Genomic DNA, 20,392 nt, shown 5'->3' on the forward strand with positions numbered 1-20,392 from the left:
AAATCTTTGCCTACACCAAACACAAAGAAGATGTGTATTTTGTATTGCATATTTAGCTCTAATATTTTTCTAAGACTGTTTTTGTGTGTTACATGATTTAGGGAACAAGGTGTGTTTCTCTTCTATCCCCACATACATCTATTGAGTCAGGAATTTTTATTGAAAATGTCTTTTTTTTTTTTTTTTTAAGTGCGCTCTATCTTGATCTGGGGCTTGAACTCATGTCGCCGAGATCAAAAGTCACAAACTCTGCAAACTAAGCTAGCCAAGATCCCTGGAAATTGCCATTTTTGTTCATAATCTGTTTCTTTTATCATAAAATTGAATTGCTTCATGTGTATTTCAGTATTTGGTTTCTGAACTCTATCTCTTGTGATAGTACTTTTATCTGTATTAAAAAGAATAAGTCATCTATTTTTTTTAAGGAAGTTATATAAGTTGTCTACATGTATACATTTAGGAATTACAAAGATGGGGTTAAAATTCATATATTTCACCAACACACTACTTTTATTGTACTGACCTGTCTAATAAATTGAGGGAATTTTTAGCATATTAGTTGACAAATTTCTATGTGAAGTGATGGGCACTTTTTCTAATGTCTGGTCATTGTAGGATAACTGGGAAGGTGGTTAATGGAATCCAACTGGGTTGTTTGGGAAACTTGGCCAGAGTTCCTTTCATTTCAGGATGCAGGAATCTTCCATAAATTACTTGTTGTTGAAGTCCACTAACTAAATGAATACCTGCCTTTGTAACCAGCTTCCATCCCTCATTAATTCCTATTTCACTTACCTGTTGAGCTGACACTACAGTATCTCAAAGTTTTCCACATCCTTCTTCTGACCTCTCTTATGGGGATAGGCTGGGTGGTGGAGAGTCTTCTCAAGAGGGGCAAGATGAGGCTTCTGACTTTCTCACAGCTTGGTAAGTCTTCCAAGCACCACAGAGTTCACTCCTGCGCCTCCGTATTCTTGTGAATTCTTTGTTGTTTACTCTCCATTATCAAGGAATTCCCTATTTGATAACTCCAGGAGTCTTTATGAGCTAGCTCCTGGGCAAATGTCCAGTTTATTGTTTGTTCCCTTCATACTGGTGCATTCTCACACACTTGATTGTTTCTATTTCTTTTTGCTTGCTTGCTTGTTTTTGTTTTGATTCCTATACGTTAACATATTGACTTTTTTCCTCTGGAATTCCTCTTATGCATATATCTCCCTTACACCTTGTCTTCCTTAAACTGGATAGCAAATACCGTCTCTTCATCATGGTCCTTGCACATACTTCTATTACACTTTTTCTTATGTTTCTTGTGATTATTTGTGTGCCCTTTGATCTCTCTATTAAACTCTGAATTCTCTAAAGGATGAAACTGGGTCTGGTTTCCCACATCATCACATTGAAAGTGCTCAGTAAATAATTATGAAAAAGGAAAATATTAATGAAAGAATGAGATGCCATTTATCTACCCCTAACATTTAGTTAGTTTGAAAATTAAGTTTAGTTGTTAGTAAACAACTAAAGAAAATTCTTTTTTTCTTGAAAAAAAAAATGAGTTTGGTGTGTGGCCAGAAATATTTTAATTTTCATTTATATTAGCTCCCACTAGAACCCAAGTAAAACGAGACCATTGCTAATGTTAGGGAAAAATGTAAACCAAGTGAAAAGAACAGATGAGTATAATAAAAAGTGGGGATGTCAACATCTTACTGAATCATAAATATTATTGGAGTAACTAGCATAACTGTGGAAAAATGTGTCCTTGCCTTTAATAATAATATGAAAGTACGATTTGTTTCGCTTACTTGTTTTCTGTTTTGCCACAGATACCAGATAATCTCAGAGGGCAATGTGTGAAGGAAAAACAGGAAGACTGGTAGAAAGAAGGAGAGAAATGATTTGTTACCATTGATAGATTCAGTATGTGAAGCAACATTAACTGCTCTCTAGGTTTAATTGGAAGTTTATCCTGAAAATAAATGTAAAGCATCCCTATAAATGCATATCGACCAGGTAAAGGACAAAAATGAGGTGTCTTAAAAGAGAGGAGTGAATTACACATTTTACTGACTTGAGAGACTCTAAGCTCCATCAGGGAATAAATGATTTTTCATTTACAAATGCCTCAAAGAGTACCTTAGTAATATAAAATTATTATTGGCCATCAGTTAACAATAAGAATATAAAATAATCATATCTGTTGGGTCATTGGTGATATAATCAAAGAAGTCTTTTTGAGACAACATCTAAGGAGACACATACAGTTAGTAATAGGTAGGTAAGTGAGGTATTCTAACCAAAATCCCTAGGAGAAGTCTTAACAGAGTTATACTTGATTAGAAATCTGTGAGGATCAGAATCTTAAAAATACGATCAGTATCTGTGGTGAGAACTTGGATTGCTTAATAAGAATTTGTTAGATGACTAGATACTTTAATTAACAAACAACAATATACAAAATAAAAAGACCCTAATCCCTGACTCTCAGAAAATTTGGTTGATCATTAAAATGCACTATGGAAATTTAAGACATGGGTATGAGAGGAGGACAGTAACCATAAAGTATATTTTTTCTTCTCTTTTTCTTACTCTAGAAAACACACATGAATTCTAGGCCTAATTGATCATGCTAATAACATTGAATAAAACAAACTGGACCCCAGCCTCATTCATTCTTAGTGGAGTCCCAGGACTGGAAGATAAACACATGTGGATTTTCTTCTCATTCTGCTCCAAGTATGTGGTGGCCATGGTAGGGAATTGTGGGCTGCTCTACCTCATCTGCTATGAGGATTCATTGCACAGACCCATGTATTACTTTCTAGCCATGCTTTCCCTATCTGATATTGTCATGTGCTCTAGTACAATTCCTAAAGCTCTCTGCATCTTCTGGTTTCATCTTAAGGAAATCAGCTTTGGTGAATGAGGTCCAGAAGTTCTTCATCCACAACTTCACAGGGATGGATTCTGGGGTGCTCATGCTTATGGCCCTGGACTGTTATGTGGCTATCTGCTACCCACTGCATTACTCTACTATCCTCACCAATCCCATCATTGCAAAAGTCAGGCTTGCTACTTTCCTGAGAGCAGTGTTGTTCATCATTCACCAAGAACCTGCCCTACTGCAGAGGGAATATAATGCCCCACATCTACTGTGACCACATGTCCGTAGCCAAATTATCCTGTGGAAATATCAAGGTCAATGTCATTTATGGTCTGACATTTGCTTTCCTGATTGGGAGCTTTGACATCCTGTGCATCACAGTCTCCTACACCATGATCCTCCGGGCAGTGGTCAGCCTCTCTTCAGCAGATGCTCGGCAGAAGACCTTCAGCACCTGCACTGCCCACATCTGTACAATTGTTTTATCCTATAGTACAGCCTTCTTCTCCTTATTTTCCCACTGCTTTGGGGGCCACACAATCCCTCCATCTTGCCACATCATTGTGGCCAATATTTATCTGCTCTTGCCTCCCACTATGAACCCTATTGTGTATGGGGTGAAAACCAAGCAGATACAAGACTGTGTCATAAGGATCCTTTCTGGTTCTAAAGACATCAAACCCCAAGGTGTATGAAGAAGACATTAAAAAAAAGACATTTCTATGACAGAGAGGAGATTGTGTTTATGCAAGAGGTGTAAAATATTTCAGGAAACACTATTTTGGCATGAGTGATGCATTTCTAAATACATGTCTTGAGAATCTCAACAGGCCTGCCAACCAATATTCCTATGAATGTTTTTCCTTCTCAGTCCTTTGAGAAGGAATATATACCTATATGGACCCTAATTAGTCCACTTTCCCTAAAAAATAAAGTGAGAGTTTCCCATTTCCAAATAGCTATTATAATTCCTACATTGAGAGCCAGTTGTTTCTTTCCTCTGGAAAATATGTGCTACATACTTTTAATCACTACTAAAATATGTTTTTTCAATGACTTCTTCCTAAAAGAGAAGCTATAAATTATTTTATGCATGAAGTCTTTAATGTAATGACTTTTAAGTCTCTGGGTATCTGAGAGAATTTGGCTGAATAGGTGTCTCCTAGCCGTGATACACACATGTTTTCACTACTGAATAATCTGATATCCAGTCTATTTCAAGAGGACCTTTGAATGCAGACAATCTGGGGGTTCAGGTAGGAAGATCTCTTAACCTAATGTAGCACACAGTATAATGTTTTATAAGCAGTATGAAAGCGAATCAAAATCAGCTTGTTTCCTCTTATCTGCAATTGTAAATCTAATAAATAAAATTTAATATCTCTTTCTAATATTTAAAATTCTTTGTTTTTTAGATTTTATTTATTTATTTGACAGACAGCGATCACAGGTAGGCAGAGAAGCAGGCAGAGAGAGGAGGAAGCAGGCTACCCGCAGAGTAGAGAACCCAATGTGGGGTTCGATCCCAAGACCCTGGGATCATGACCTGTGTTGAAGGCAGAGGCTTGAGTCCACTGAGCCACCCAGGCGCCCCTCTAATATTTAAAATTCTTATAAGTTAAGAAAAAATGAAAGACTGGAGGAAATAGTACCTTTATATTAATGTCTTACGACTGAAGCCAATTTTGTAAGGAACATCAAATAAATTAAATTGTTATTCTTCTATTGTTTTGTCCAACCTAAAAGAGAGATTTGCCCAGTTTAAATTACACCAAATTTCATTTAGTTATTTAATTCATAACTCTTTACAATCTCACATTTTAAAATCTTACAAAACAACACCATCCTCTAATATATATAACCGTCTTCCACTTTTTACACTGGTTTTCTGCTCATCTTGATGTCAAAACTTCTAGACTAAGTATTGGTTCATAAACTGACTTTTGTACATAGAGGGCAAACAGAAACAGAAGAGAGAACCAGACCACTCCAGTCTGGTAGGTGACAGTGTTAATAAGCAAGGGAACATATATACAAGACAGGTAGCTGCAAGATGATGAGTTCTTTGCACCTGCCTGCCAGAATCTTAAGAGTTTATATAGAGGCCTTAACTGGGTTCAGTCACACATATCATCCAGATGGTCTCAGCAGCACATTACTGTCTTAATATCATGTCCTTAAGGCAGTTTGTAGTGTGAGGAAGATAAGTGGGATGCACAGTCCAAGGACAGGGAGATCATGAGGACCCTACAATTGCTTGGGTCTAGTGCTCAGGTCAACCTAGGGTCATGCCCTCTTGAGGACCTATTTGAAGTCAAGTTGTCATCATCATTCTCTTTACTTTCTCAACTTGACATCGTCCTCCCCCTAATGGGTCTTTTTGTCATCACATCCATCACATGAATTTGCTTTTGTCCATTCACCAGTGCCTTCCATGTTAACAAATTAAATAGGCCTCTTTCTTGGCTCATATAATTCTCTCAGGAATAGCAAATCCAGTTTTGTATCCCTGATAACTTGAAACATTTTCATTATTTTACTTCAGAAGCATTACACATTTTATGATTTTTATCACTTCTGCTTAATAGGAAGACAGACAAATGGCCAAGAGGTATGAAAAGATGCTCAACATCACTAATCATTGGAGAATGCAAAGCAAAACCACAATGAGATATCATTCCTCATCTTGTTAGGATGGCAACTATAAAATCAATTAAACAAAGAGTTTTTGGGGAGGATGTAGAAAACTTAGAACCCATGTCCACTGTCAGTGGGAAGGAAAAATGTGTAGCCACTATGAAAAATAGCATCGAGTTTCCTCAAGAAATTAAAAATAGAATTACCATCTAATTCAGAAATCCCGCATCTGAGTATTTACCCTAAAGAGCTGAAAATAAAATGTCAATTGAAGCACTATTCAAAATACCCAAAATACAGAAATAACCTAAAGGTCCATGGATAGATGGATAGATAAAGAAATATAGTATATACATACAAGGCAATATTATTCAGGTATATATATATATATAAAAGTACACTGTCTGGGCACCTGGGTGGCTCAGTGGGTTAAAGCCTCTGCCTTTGTCTCAGGTCAAAATCCCAGGGTCCTGGGACCGAGCCCCACATCAGGCTCTCTGCTCACAGGGAGCTTGCTTCCTCCTCTCTCTCTGCCTGCCTCTTTGCCTACTTGTGATCTCTATCTGTCAAATAAATAAATAAAATCTTAAAAAAAAAAGTAAACTGTCAGGGGCTACATTATGCATAGCCCTTGAGGATATTATGCATAGTGAAATAAGTCAGTCACACAAGAACAAATGTTGTTATGATCCCATTTAAATGTAGTATTTTAAGGTACTTAGGCTCATAGAAGTAAGAGAGGGAATGGTAATTCCCTTTAGATATTATAATAATATGTGTATTTTTTAAACAAATCTATACATTGTCAATTAGAGAAATGAAAAAACAACACAACTAAATGAAGGGACATACAGTATTCATGGATGAGGAGATAGAAGTTATCCCCAAATTGGTACACAGATGTGTTGCAATTCTTATAAAAATCCAGGCAAGATTTTTTTTTGATATAGACAAAATTATTCTAAAATTTATTTAGAACATCAAAGGAATGAAAATAGCTGAAACATTTGAAAACACATACTGAAATGAGCAAGGAATCTTTGCAATCTCTAGACTTACATAGCTCCAATAATCAAGACTGCGGTATTGGTAGAGGGCATGTATGTAGAATAATGGAACAGAAATGAAAACCTAGGAATAGACCCTCATATGTATGTCCAAATGATTTTTGACACACAAACAAAAAAAATTCAATAAAGGAAATGCAGCCTTTCAACGAAGTCTGCTGGAAGAGTTGGGTGTTGATAGGCAAAACTAACACTGTAGACTTAAATCAAGATGGTTGATTGTACCTTACACACAAATTAACTCAAAAGAATCAAAAGTGAATGTAGATGAAAATTTGAAGCTTATTTAAAAATTTAAAACATTTAAAATTTAAAACATTTCAAAAAACAATGGGATAAATCTTCCAGATCTAGAATTAAGCAGAGTTCTCAGACTTGATGCCAAATCATAATTCAAAAAGAAAAAAAGGGAAAAATTAAACCATATCAATTAAACCATATCAATTTTTAAAAAGTTTATTCTGCTAAACACCCTATTAAGAGGATGGAAAGACAAAGTACAGAATGGGAAAAATAATTTCAAGACCTAACCAACACACATATATAATTACTCACACACACACACACACACACACACTCTCAAAGGTAAAAAAATCCAATTTGAAAATAAATAAAAATATAAGCAGACATGTCATTGATAAAGACATAGAAATGGAAAATAGATAACATAAAAAATACCATATGATCTCCCTCATATGTGGAATTTAAGAAACAAAAGAGAGGAACATAGCAGACATGAAGGAAAAATAAGGAAAAAAAAAAAAAACGGAGGGAGGCAAGCTAAAAGAGACCCTCAACTATAGGGAGCAAACTGTAGGTTGTTGCAGGGGAGGTGAGTGAGGGATGGGGTAAATGGGTGATGGTCATCAAGGAGTGCACTTGATGTAATGAGCACTGCATGTTATATGCAACTGATGAATCACTAAATTCTACTATTGAAACTAATAATACACAATATGTTTACTATTTTAATTTAAATAAAATTTTTTAAAACGTTCAGCATCATTTGCCATACACAAATAAAAATTAAAACTAAGATAGAATGTCACTACACAACCATGACACAGGATAAAATAAAACCTAACAACATGAGATTCTGGCAAGAATATGGAGAAACGGAATCATTAATACATTACTGGTAGGACTATAAAATGGGACAGCCACTCTGGAAAATATTTTGGCAGTTGCTTAAAAAAATACAGTACTGCAACTATCATGCAATTCAGCAGTTACACTCCTGGGCATTTCATCCAGAGAAATACTTGTGTTCACACAAGAACGAGTGCACTGTGAGTGACATAAGTGAAAATGGCAAAATAACAATATTAAGAAGTTCTCCCTAATAAAAGCAATGGATAAACTAAAAACAAAAAAACACAAAAAATAGTCCAAATCAACTTTCTCACATTCCTGATACTAATTAAAAGTTGGCAGCAATTAGGAGAATGCTTATTCAGGAAAAAAAAAAAAAAAAAGCTGAGCTACTGTATAAAACAGTAAGGAAGGTTCCTCAAAAATTAGAAACAGAAATTCCATATGATCCAGTAATTCCATTTCTGGGCATTTGCCCAATGAATACAAAAACACTGATCTAGAATGGTATATGCACCCTTCTATTTATTGCAGCATTATTTTTTTTAAAGATTTTATTTATTTGGCAGACAGAGGTCACGAGTAGGCAGAGGCAGGCGGTGGGGGGAAGCAGGCTCCCTGGGGAGCAGAGAGCCTGATGTGGGGCTTGATCCCAGGACCCTGAGATCATGACCTGAGCCAAAGGCAGAGGCTTAACCCATCCAAGAGTCCCAATATTGCAGCATTATTTATAGGCGCCAAACTATGGAAACAACCTAATTCTCCATTGACAGATAAATGGATATGGAATATGTGGTGTGTGTGAGTATGTGTGTGTGTGTGTATACACACACATGAAAATATGCAGCAATAAAAAAGGATGAGATTGTGCCATTTGAGACAATATGGATGGATTCAGAGGGAATTATTCTAAGTGAAATAAGTTAGACTGAGAAAAATGAATACATAGGACTACAACTAAAGGTGGAATCTTAGAAAAACAAAACAAAGAGCAAATAAATAAATAGCAGAATCAGACCCATAAATACAGAAAACAAACTGATAGTTGCCAGAGGGCAAGAAGGTGGCAGATGGGCCAAATGGGTGAAGGAGGGTAAGAGATATAGGCTTAAAGTTATGGAATGAAGAAGTTATGGGACTAAATGGTACACCATATGGAATGCAGTTTATATACACTGCATATAAACTCGATTTTAGTTACATATTTTTCCTTAAGATCTGGGGCGCTTGGGTGGGTCCATGGTTGTGTGTCTGTCTCTTGATATCAGCTTATCTCACAGTCATGACTTCAAGTGCCATGTTGGGCAAACAAACAAACAAACAAACCAAGATCTTAGTGTATGTAAGCATAGGAGTAGAAGCTTAAGGTATTAGCCCTATTGTTAACTCAATGAACCTGCACTGGGTATGTGTCTTTCAAGTAACATCTTCATTGGTCGAGGTATGTTTCATAAACTTACGTGTAGAAGCCTGTGGGAACAGATGTATGGTAAACCCATTAAAACTGTGCTGCCTGTACCCCGTTGTTCCCAGCAGCAAAGTCCACAATTGCCAAACTATGGAAGGAGCTGAGATGTCCTACAATGATTGAATGCATAAAGAAGATATGGTTTATATATACAAAGGAATATTACTCAGCCTTCAGAAAGGATGAACACCTACCATTTACACTGACATGGATGGAACTGGAGGGAATTATGCTAAGTGAAATAAGTCAATCAGAGAAAGACAATTATCATACAGTTTCACTCATATGTAGACTATAAGAAATCAGTCAGAGGATCATATGGGAAGGCAGTAAAAAAAAAAATGAATGGGAAGAAAGCAGAGAGGGAGCCAAAGTATAGAGACTTTTGACTATAGGAAATAAACTGAAGGTTGTGGAAAGGGAGATGGATGGGGGATAGGGTAACTAACTGGGTGATGGGCATTGAGGAGGAACTCTGATGTGATGAGCACTGGGTGTTAATGCTAACTAATGAATCATTGAACACTAAACCAAAAACTAATGATACTATATGTTGCCTACTTGAATTTAAAATTAAAAAAGGGTTGTGCATGTACATATAGCCTATGCTTTTAGTCTAAAAACAAAAAAGAACAAAAACTGCAATGCACAGGGCCACCTGGGTAGGTAGGTTAAGCATCTGCCTTTGCGTCAGGTCATGATCCTGAGGTCCTGGGATCCAGTCCCCTGTTGGGGTATCCTCTCAGAGGGGAGTCTGCTAGTCTCTCTCCCTCTGATGCCTGACTTTGTCCACTGCTCGTGCTCTTGTTCACTCTCATTCTCTCTCCAATGAATAAATTTGTAAAAATCTAAAAAAAGAAAAGCTACTCTGCAATAAAACAGTTAAAGCAAAACAAAACAAAACAAAAAAACACCCAGCTGAATCTCAGCAAGAGAGGTTTGTAACTTTTTAAAAAATTGTCATAAAAGTCAATTAATATGAAATTCACCATTTAAAAAGATTTACTTATATTAGAGAAAGAAAGAACATGAATGGAGGGAGGAGTAGAGGGAGGTAACCTTCAAGCGACTCCCCACAGAGCACAGAGCCTGTGGCAGGACTTCATCTCAAGAACCATGAGGTCACAAGCCACTTGCTCAAACCAACAGTCAGATGCTTAAACAACTGAGCCACCCAGGAGCCCCCAAATTTACCATTTTAATGATGTTCAATGTACTATTCAGTGACTTTTAGTACCTCCAGAGTACTGTGCAATCATCACCACTATGTCATTCCAGAATATTTTAGTCATCTCCCCAAAAGACCTAATACATTTTTTTAATTAATTTTTTATTTTTTATAAACATATATTTTTATCCCCAGGGGTACAGGTCTGTGAATCACCAGGTTTACACACTTCACAGCACTCACCAAAGCACATACCCTCCCCAATGTCCATAATCCCACCCCCTTCTCCCAAACCCCCTCCCCCCAGCAACCCTCAGTTTGTTTTGTGAGATTAAGAGTCACTTATGGTTTGTCTCCCTCCCAATCCCATCTTGTTTCATTTATTCTTCTCCTACCCACTTAAGCTCCCATGTTGCATCACCACTTCACCACTTCCTCATATTAGGTCTTTACAATAGCCAAACTATGGAAAGACCTAATACATTTTAAGCAGTCAAATCCTTCACCCTGTCCATGGAAGCCAAGAATTTACTTTATATTCTATGGATTTGCTTTTTGTTAATATTTCATATAAATGGAATAACACAATATGTAGCTATCTGCCTCTGAGTTGTTTTCAAAGTTCATCTTTTTAAATATCTTATTTATATTCACTACCCTGACTTGGAGATGACTAAGCGCTCAGTGATGTTATTAAATTAGAGACATTAAAAAATAAGTGAATGAAAGAAGAAATGGATGGATGTGTGAGGGACTAAAACATTCTATAGAAGTGCTTTTACCATGTGCCCTTCAAGGAATACTCACATGGAATGAAAACTCAACAATACTAAAATCACTCACTTCTACTAAAATTTGTGTTCAATTCTTCTCCATTAAGTATGTTCTAACACATATGCACATGCACACACACACACACACATACCCACACACACGTGCATATGAAATAATTCACTTAAGTATCATCATATAGCAGTAAGACTGGAAAGCTTCCACTCTTCCTCCTCCCATAAAGTTTAGTTTGATTGTTACACAAGGGTCTGTGTCTCTAATTTTTGTACTATCCCTTTAGGATATATAGGACATTTTTCTTAAACACCCAATACACTAGTACAGGTATCATGGGACTTAGAAATTGAGGGTTGTGCATGTACATATAGCCTATGCTTTTGAACTAAGATCCTGAACACCTGGACCAGATCGCATTCAGCTCACTGTCTGCTCTCCAGAAACCAAGGTATTAAAGGAACACAAAAGGGACACTAGACACAGGATTTTTTTCTTTTCTTTTCTTTCTTTTTTTTTTTTTTTTTAGACATAAAGATAAAGTAGAGGCTTTGAATGTGTATGAATTGTTTATGGCAGTCTCAGAAATACAGACTTGAGTCCACTCACCATGTTTGAAGACAGGAGTGTTATGGGAGGCTTGGAGGATACAAAATGCTTGTTTCCCCAATTCTCAGGTTGCGGTTCAGTGTAACTTTCCATCATGATTACGAGTATCTGTGTCATTTCCCTAACAAAGTGGGAATCACTGGTTCTGTTGTACTGGAAGTCAGGTATGAATCATGCCCAGGACAAGAAGAAAAGGGGGAGAACTAGGTGAATAGTTCTCAGTCATGGCCAGAACACTCTTGATTCTTACCTGCCCTCCCCTTGTTCTCAGAAAGAGAACCCAATTTTTCTTGGTTCATTTCTAGAGAGATTTAGTTAAGACTGTATTTAATCCATTTTAGAGAACAGCCCTTGCCTGGAGGGACTCACTGCTGTGTAAGAGAAGACTGTGGGTTTTAGAGATTTGTGACAGTTTAAGGAGAAAACAGGCTTGTTTTATGGGGTTTGGAAATGACAATAGACAAAAGATGATATCAAAGTTGTGCTTTACAAATAACACACATGGATTAATGTTACTATTCCAAAATGTCTGTCTACACCCATGGCATAACATTAGTTAATTTTCCTTGCTAGAACAATTCAGTTATGATGTATTAAAATCCTTTTAAATCTGCTTTGGAAATTTCATTAGTTATTTTCTGGTCAGTACTCTATTACCTGTTTATACGAATGGGCCTCTGAGAATTTTGCAAATGTATTAAAAATGGGACCTGAAATTATTGTGTAACATGACAGTCTGTTTTAGTTAAAGGCATATCTCCCCTGAAGCAAATAATACATTATATGTTAATAAAAAAGACATACCTATAAAAAGATAGCACAAGAGATATAGGTAGGATATTTATTTCATATTTAGGAAAGATATTCTCTAGAACAGAGCACAAAGAATCTCAGAAAGATAGTTCTTATTTTAAAATTATGCATACCTATATTTTTCCACAATTAATCTCCTTCTGTTGTACAGACACAAAAATATCTGACTATTTTAACATTTTAAGGAGAATTGAGTAGTGATATTATCTTTTCAACAACTTATAACAATTTTTTATATACTAGTCAAGTATTTATCAAAAGAATTTCAACATCTATTTTATTGTAATGGAAAACTTATATAGATGGGTCAACATATATGCACCTATATAGATATATGTGATTTTTATAGTTTTTAAAATTTCCATTCATGATATATGTGAAATTCATAAAACAATTATTGTATTCAAACATAAGGCACACACTCAGAAGCCTGACAGAAGGAATCTTGGTGGCATAATTGTTCTTCATGGAAACACAACTCTTACTTTACAAAAGCCATAGTATTCTTTTTTCAAAATGCAAACTGTAATGGTTTTGTTAGCCTTGTATTACCAGTTGAAGGCCACACCAATGACTCTAAAATAAGAAACTAAGGAGCAACTGATAAGCTGTGATATAACTTAAGTGTCTTGTTTGTTTGTTTAATTTATTTATTTTTAAGGTTCTCATTTTAAAACTTCTATGTGTCAGAAAGTGAGTCAGAGAATGATTTCAGCACTGTGTAATGTTTTGATTGTGGAGAAACTTTGCCAAAACTAGAGATGAAATGATTTTGTATATCAGCTTTAATTGTGCTATGTCAGGCTTTCTTTTACTTTTCTCAAAAGTGCTCTTGATCCAGTATTCTCTTGCCTTGTTTCTGCATTATCTGAAAGTAATGTTTTTATCAACTTGAAGACCACAAAATATATTTAGATAGGAAAAAAATCATAAGATTATTATAATAGATTAGGACAAAATTCGTTTTACTTAAACATCTATTCATGATAAAAACACATAGTAAAAACTAAATTAAGAAGATTTTCTTAACTTGGAAAGGTAATACACAAAAAAACGTACAGCCAATTTCCTACTTAATGATGAAATATTAAAATCTTTCTCCCTGAGGATGATGGTAAGACAAAGATGTCAACTGTTCTCACTTCTATCCAACATTGTACTAGAGGTGCAAACAGTGGAATAAAATTTAAAAAGGGGAATAAAGCATTAATTTTGGAATAATTTAAAAGAAATGACACCAGAATCCCAAAACAGCAGCACATAGAGGCTGCTGCAAAAGCAGTTTTTTTTTGGAAACTTGTAACAATAAATGCAGATATTAAGAAATAGATCTCAGAAACAACTTCACTTTATACCTCAAAGACAACTATGACCAAAAGAAAACAGAAAGAAGGAAATCACAAAGTGGAGAAAATAAAATGGAGATAAATAAAGACAATAGAAAAGCTCAGTGAAATTGAGACCTTGTTTTATGAGAAGGTGAGTAAAATTGGCAAAACTTTAGCTAAACTTACTAAGAAAAAAAGTAAAAGGACACAAATAAACAGAACCAGAAATGAAAGAGGAGATATACAGCTGATACCATGGAAATACATGAGCTTGTTAGAGACTACTATGAAAATCATATGCCAACAAATAACTGGGGATAATATACTGTACACTGTTATAAAAATAATCTTTCAGTCATTCCAATATTTTCCCTCAAATTGATATTTTGGGAACTGTGTACAGAATATATAAAGAATGCTTAGAACACAATCATAAAAACATAAACCAATTAAAAACTGGGCAAAGGATATTAATAGACCTTTCTCCAAATAAGATATAAATAAGCCAATAAGCACATGAAGAGATGGTCAACATCATCAGTCCTTTAGGATATGTAAAACAAAACCATAATGAGATACCACTTCGCATCCACTAGAATTGTTATAATAAAATAGGTAATAGTCTTCTCCTATTGGGGAGGGTATGTGCTTTGGTGAGTGCTGTGAAGTGTGTAAACCTGGTGATTCACAGACCTGTACCCCTGGGGATAAAAATATATGTTTATAAAAAATAAAAAATTAAAAAAAAATAAAAAAAATAAAAAAATAAAAATAAATAAATAAATAAAATCTTTAAAAAAAAAATAGGTAATAGTCTTGTTGGCAAGAATATGGAAAAGGGTTCCTCTCAGACACTGCTAGTGAGAATGTAAAATGGTTAAAAGGAGAAGGGAGTTGAGGGAAATTGGAGGGTAGATGAGCCATGAGAGACTATGGACTCTGAAAAACAATCTGAAGGTTTTGAAGGGGAGGGAGGTGGGGAGGTTGGGTAAGCCTGGTGGTGGGTATTATGCAGGGAACATATTACATGGAGCACTGGGTGTGGTGTATAAACAATGACTTCTGGTACACTGAAAAGAAATGAAAAAAAAAATAATAAAAATTACTCTTTTGTTCTCCGGAATGACTTTTCTGTGTGCTGAATAAGTCATCTTTACACGAATGCTTCAAATGAATCTCATGTTTGTTGTGACCTAATCTGAATACATTCTCTTCCCCTATAACCTGGTCTTTCTCCATTCTTCCTTAAAAATGTGAATAGCATCACATGCCATCCTACTGCATATACCAGAAACTTAGAAATATTGTTTGTTCAGATGAATGTGAAGTCTTAAAGCACCTAGAAGAGAACATAAACAGTAATTCCTTTTACATCAGCCATAGCAACATTTTTCTAGATATGTCTTCTAAAGGAAGGGAAACCAAGGGAAAAATCAACTGTAATAAACCAAAATAAGAACCTCTGCAGAGAAAAGGAAGTCATCAACAAATCAAAAGGGCAAACTACTGAATAGGAGAAGATCTTTGCAATGGTATATCAAATAATGAGTTAAAATCCATATTATATAAATAACTTATATAACTGAACACCGAAAAAACCAAATAAGCCAATTAAAAAATGGACAGAGGACCTGAAAAGACATTTTGGCAAGGAGACATGCAGATATCCACCAGAAACATGAAAATATGCTTAACATCACTAATGAGGGAAATTCAAATAAAAACCATGAGATATCCCTATCAGAATGGCTAGAAAAAAGTAAGAAATAACAAGTATTGGGGAGAATGTGGAGAAAAAGGAACATTCATGCCTTGTAGGTGGGAATGCAAATTAGTATAGCCACTGTGGCAAACAGTATGAAGCTTCCTTAAAGAATTAAAAATAGGAATACCATGTGATCCAATAATTCTGTTACTGGGTAATCATGCAAAGAAAAGGAAAACATGATCTAAAAGATATATATACCCCTATATTTATTGCAGCATTATTTACAATAGCCAAGATAAGGAAGTAACTTAAGTATCCATCATTATTGACAAATGAATAAAGAAGTAAAGAAGATGTGATATTGATACATGTATTATCCTACTCCATCCTATTATATATAATGGTATATATATAAGGAAATATTACTCAGCCATAAAGAAGAATGATATTTGTATTTGTGACAACATGAATGGACCTAGAGGGTATTAAGCTAAATGAAATAGATCAAAGAAAAACAAATATCATATGATTTCACTTCTTTGTGGAATCTAAAAAACAAAACAGATGAATAGACAGAATCAGACCTATAAATAAAATCAGACCTATAAATAGAGAGGACAAACTGATAGTGGCCAGAGGGGAGGGGAGTGGGCGGCTGGGTGAAATAGATGAAGGGAAGTGGGAGGTACAGGCTTCCAGTTACGGAATGAGTAAGTGATGGGGATAGAAGGTACAGCATAAGGAAGCGTCAAGGGTATTGTAATCGCATTGTACAGTGACACAGAGCAGCTACACTTGTCGTGAGCATAGCATAATGTATAGACTTATTGAATCACTATGATGTGTAGCTGAAACTAGTGTAACATTTTCTGTAAACTCTACTCAAAGAGGGAGAAAAATTTTGAAGAAAAAAGTTTTATTCTTTGGTCATAGAAATAATCAATTTTGCCTCCACCACAGCTTCTTAATCTATTCATTTTTCTTCCTCTCCACGGCCCCATCCTAGTTCAACACCCACTCATTGCTCCTTTGTATTACTGCTATTCACCTGATTTACTTAGATTTATTCTTGCCACATGTAATCTGGTCTTGTCATTGTGGCGAGGTCTTAATTCTCCTTAAAAACTTCAGTGGTTCCTTGTGATTTTAGCATAAATTTGCTTATAAGTCTCTGGCCTCAGGTGTTAGTTCAACAGGTCTATATCACATAGTATATCATTTTCCAGCACAGGTTAGGGCTCCAGCCATATTTATCCTTTTCTATTACCTTGAATTTGACATGATCCTCTCATTTCAGAATCTTAAAGTTCTTGGAATCCTTCCCCTTCCCTCATCTCCATCAATCAAACAAACGCCATAGTTAAGACCTACTCCAAGTGTCCTCAGTAAAAACTGGTGTTTTTTCTGTAATCCTTTGCTGACACCAAAACTAACTGAATTCTCATTAATATGCTATCATATCGCTCGGTGCTTTTGCACTAAAGCACTTCTCCCAGTCTATAGGTATATATATATATATATATATATATATATATATATATATATATATATATATATATAATTATGTGTGTGTGTTAGATTCTTTATTTAATGTTTTATCCACATGTGCAAATTAGACCACAGTTTCCATGTGAAAATGGACCATAAGAGTTCATTGATCATTCTATGCCTACCATGTTTTCTAAACATAGTAGAAGCACTAATATCTATCAATATAGTGAATAAATTTGCCTCTAAAAATTTTTAAGCTTGACATCATAACCACAGCTTTTAGAATCCCTTGAAATGCTGTAGTCAAGAGCAATTCAAACACTAATAAAGCTGCCCACTTCTTATAGGGCCATTTTGGTTTCATAAATGAATGTATTTTTCTGTTTATATGTGATTTCAGGTATTATTGATAGGAAACATATCTCTGAATTAATCTTCTCCCTAACCTATTGGGATTTAATATCCTAGGATTTCTCTTCTCTCTATGGGCTGTTCTCTCTTCATGTCTCCCAGGGAAGTCTGTTATACTTAGATCACTGAGTTGTTTACTACTCCTCATAAATTCCAGAGCTCATAATTTGTATGCCATCTGTCAGCTGAGAACACATCCTCAGCACATGTGTAAAGCTCCTTTCTCAGTGTTGTGTCTCTTTTTTTTTTTTTCCAGATAGGAAACCCCTGCCATTGCCAAGACATCAGACTGTGAGTCTCTGATCGTTACCACAGTTAAGTACTGAAACCTTGGCTTCATCACATTGCACATTAATGTGCCATGCGTGCACATTAATCCCAGAGCATCCAATGGCATCCTTAACCTTTTCTTATGCTGTCTTGGCAACATCCTGCATAAGGGATGGACTCTTTCGCCTGTCCTGGCTGGAAATAGAGGCTCAGAGAAACTTTTCAAGGGGGTTAGGGCTAAAATTAAGGAATATAGATGATCTACTGCTACAGAAGTGACTTCATCTATAAAACAGCTACCAGATTAACTTCATGGAGACTATATTAACTATTTTCCATAGCAGGATCACATGCCATGTCCCGTTAATCTCTAACGGCTAAAAAAATATTTAAAACACAGTTTCCTTTCTGGGGACTCAAATCTGCTCCTTCTCTTAACCGGTTTGCACTAATATCAATCGGAGGAAAACATCAAAGTTACAGGGTTGTGTCTTTGGTAGGAAAATGTGTAATAATATCTGAGTATTTGACAAAAGTACTAGGCTTCATACAGTCCAGTGGGTCACACACTTCCAAGCTCTCAAGATGGAGCTAGGAAGCTGAAATCCTCAGAATTTTGACCTAAAAGTCTAAAGTCAAACCAGCTTCATTCATCTCCAAGCTTTTTTGTGTCTGTTTTGTCACAATTTGCTATGAATACATTGAGATGACTTTAGTGTTCATCAAATTACATTACCATTAAAGAAGGATAATTTGCCCCATGTTTAGGCAGAGCATGTCTATCTAAACATAGAGGTAGCAAGACATTTCTGGGAAAAAAATGCATCTAGTTGTGAATACATATCTTCTTATGTTGATGAGAACACAAGATAATTTTAATTTAATTTAATGTTTTTCTACATCCCAAAGTAATTATATAAAAAATAAATAAAATGAACTATATCAAGAATAAATCCATAATTGTCTTATCTGCTGTAAAGGAATTTAAACTTTATTTGAAAGAAAGTGTGAGGGCATGGATTAGTGTAGGAAATAGAATACCAGTTTTATGATGATCAGATGGCTGATAAAAGGAAAGAAGCACAGAAAAGGCAAATAAATTTGACCAGGTAAGGCTGCAGGAGCAGTGGTCCAGGGAAGGGCTACCTGAGTGAAGTTAAGGGCAGGAAGCAATAGGACAAGGAAGCAGTTGTTTACCAATAGGAAAGGATTGTTTGTTAGTTTCAGGCTTGGCTGTTTGGCTCCTGAACAGAATAAAAGGTACATGAAAAACAACAGAGTCCAACAGAAGATGAATCTAATTTCAAACATAAATCTGAACATAGAGTAGAAGTGTGTTGAATATTATGGACAAGTAATTCTTGGTCATTAAGTAAAATCAAAACCATCTTATTACCAGTCTGAATCCTCTATTTATATATCTTTTTAGATTCTCTAAGACTGAATTAGGAAAAAAAATTCTTTTTTAAAAATATTTTATTTATTTATTTGAGAGGGAAAGACAGAGAAAGAGAGAAAATGAGCATGGGAGAGGGACAGGGAGAAAGAGAGGGAGAGAGAAGCAGACTCTCTGCCGAGCAGGAAGCCTTTGTGGGGCTGGTTCCCAGGACTCAGAGATCATGACCTGAGCGCAAAGCAGACACTTAAATGACTAAGCCACCCCGGTACACCTAGGGAAAAAACTCTATTATTTTCTTCATTATATGACTCCTGAAATTGACAAATTCAGTCATGAACACTTCACTACTAAAAATCTATTCTTCTGAGTCATTCTCAGCAGTCCATAAAAATGGGATGTAGAAAAGAAAGTAATTCCTCTTTTAATAGGCCCACACTTATGTTTGCAAACTTCTAAGTCTACAATGTAAAATTTTTGGAAGCTATATACAACATTAGTGGACATCTATAGCAACTGGGAAAGGTGTAGCTATAAAATTTAATCTCATAATTCTGTGTTTAAAAAAATTCTTGGGGGCACCTGGGTGGCTCAGTGGGTTAAAGCCTCTGCCTTCAGCTCAGGTCATTACTCCAGGGTCCTGGGATCAATCCCTGCATGGGGCTTTCTGCTCAGCAGGGAGCCTGCTTCCCCCTCTCTCTCTCCCTACCTGTGATCTCTATCTGATAAATAAATAAAATCTTTTAAAAAAATAAAAAAAATTCTTTGCTGTTAGTTAATAAAAATTTGAAGCAAGATTGAGACAAATATGAAGAGAACCAACACATCTATTTGATTCCACAAGATTTCTGAAGAGATGATTAAAGTTAAAACAACAACAACAACAATCATGTTCATGTGATGGTCCCAAATTGAGTTGGCATGGAAAATATAAAGAGAGATTTGAGATGCATGCTGAGTGCCCCTTGAAGAGATAGCAGTGACAATTGCTCCTTTGAAGTTTAACTTCAGTAGACTCCAGAGCCCAGAATGTTGTAATTTATCTTAAATTTCTGTAAGGAATGAGTGTAGAATTCATTTTTTTAAAGCTCCAAACTATTCTCTGTGGAGACCTTATTTAAAATATTGTTCAATGTAGGGCATCTGTGCAACTCAGAGTGTTAAACCTCTGCCTGTGGATCACATCCTGATTTCAGGGTCCTGGGATCCAGCCCCATATTGGGCTCTCTGCTCAGCAGGGAGCCTGCTTACCTCTTTCTCTGCC

The 20,392-nt window shown here is 35.7% G+C and overlaps 1 pseudogene; it reads left to right on the top strand.

The window, feature by feature from the left end:
- Positions 1–2,626: 2,626 nt before the first annotated feature.
- LOC116599811 lies at positions 2,627–3,579 on the top strand (annotated as a pseudogene).
- Positions 3,580–20,392: the final 16,813 nt, after the last annotated feature.

This window comes from Mustela erminea, chromosome 9 (assembly GCF_009829155.1).
Source record: "Mustela erminea isolate mMusErm1 chromosome 9, mMusErm1.Pri, whole genome shotgun sequence".
NCBI classification, from domain to species: domain Eukaryota; kingdom Metazoa; phylum Chordata; class Mammalia; order Carnivora; family Mustelidae; genus Mustela; species Mustela erminea.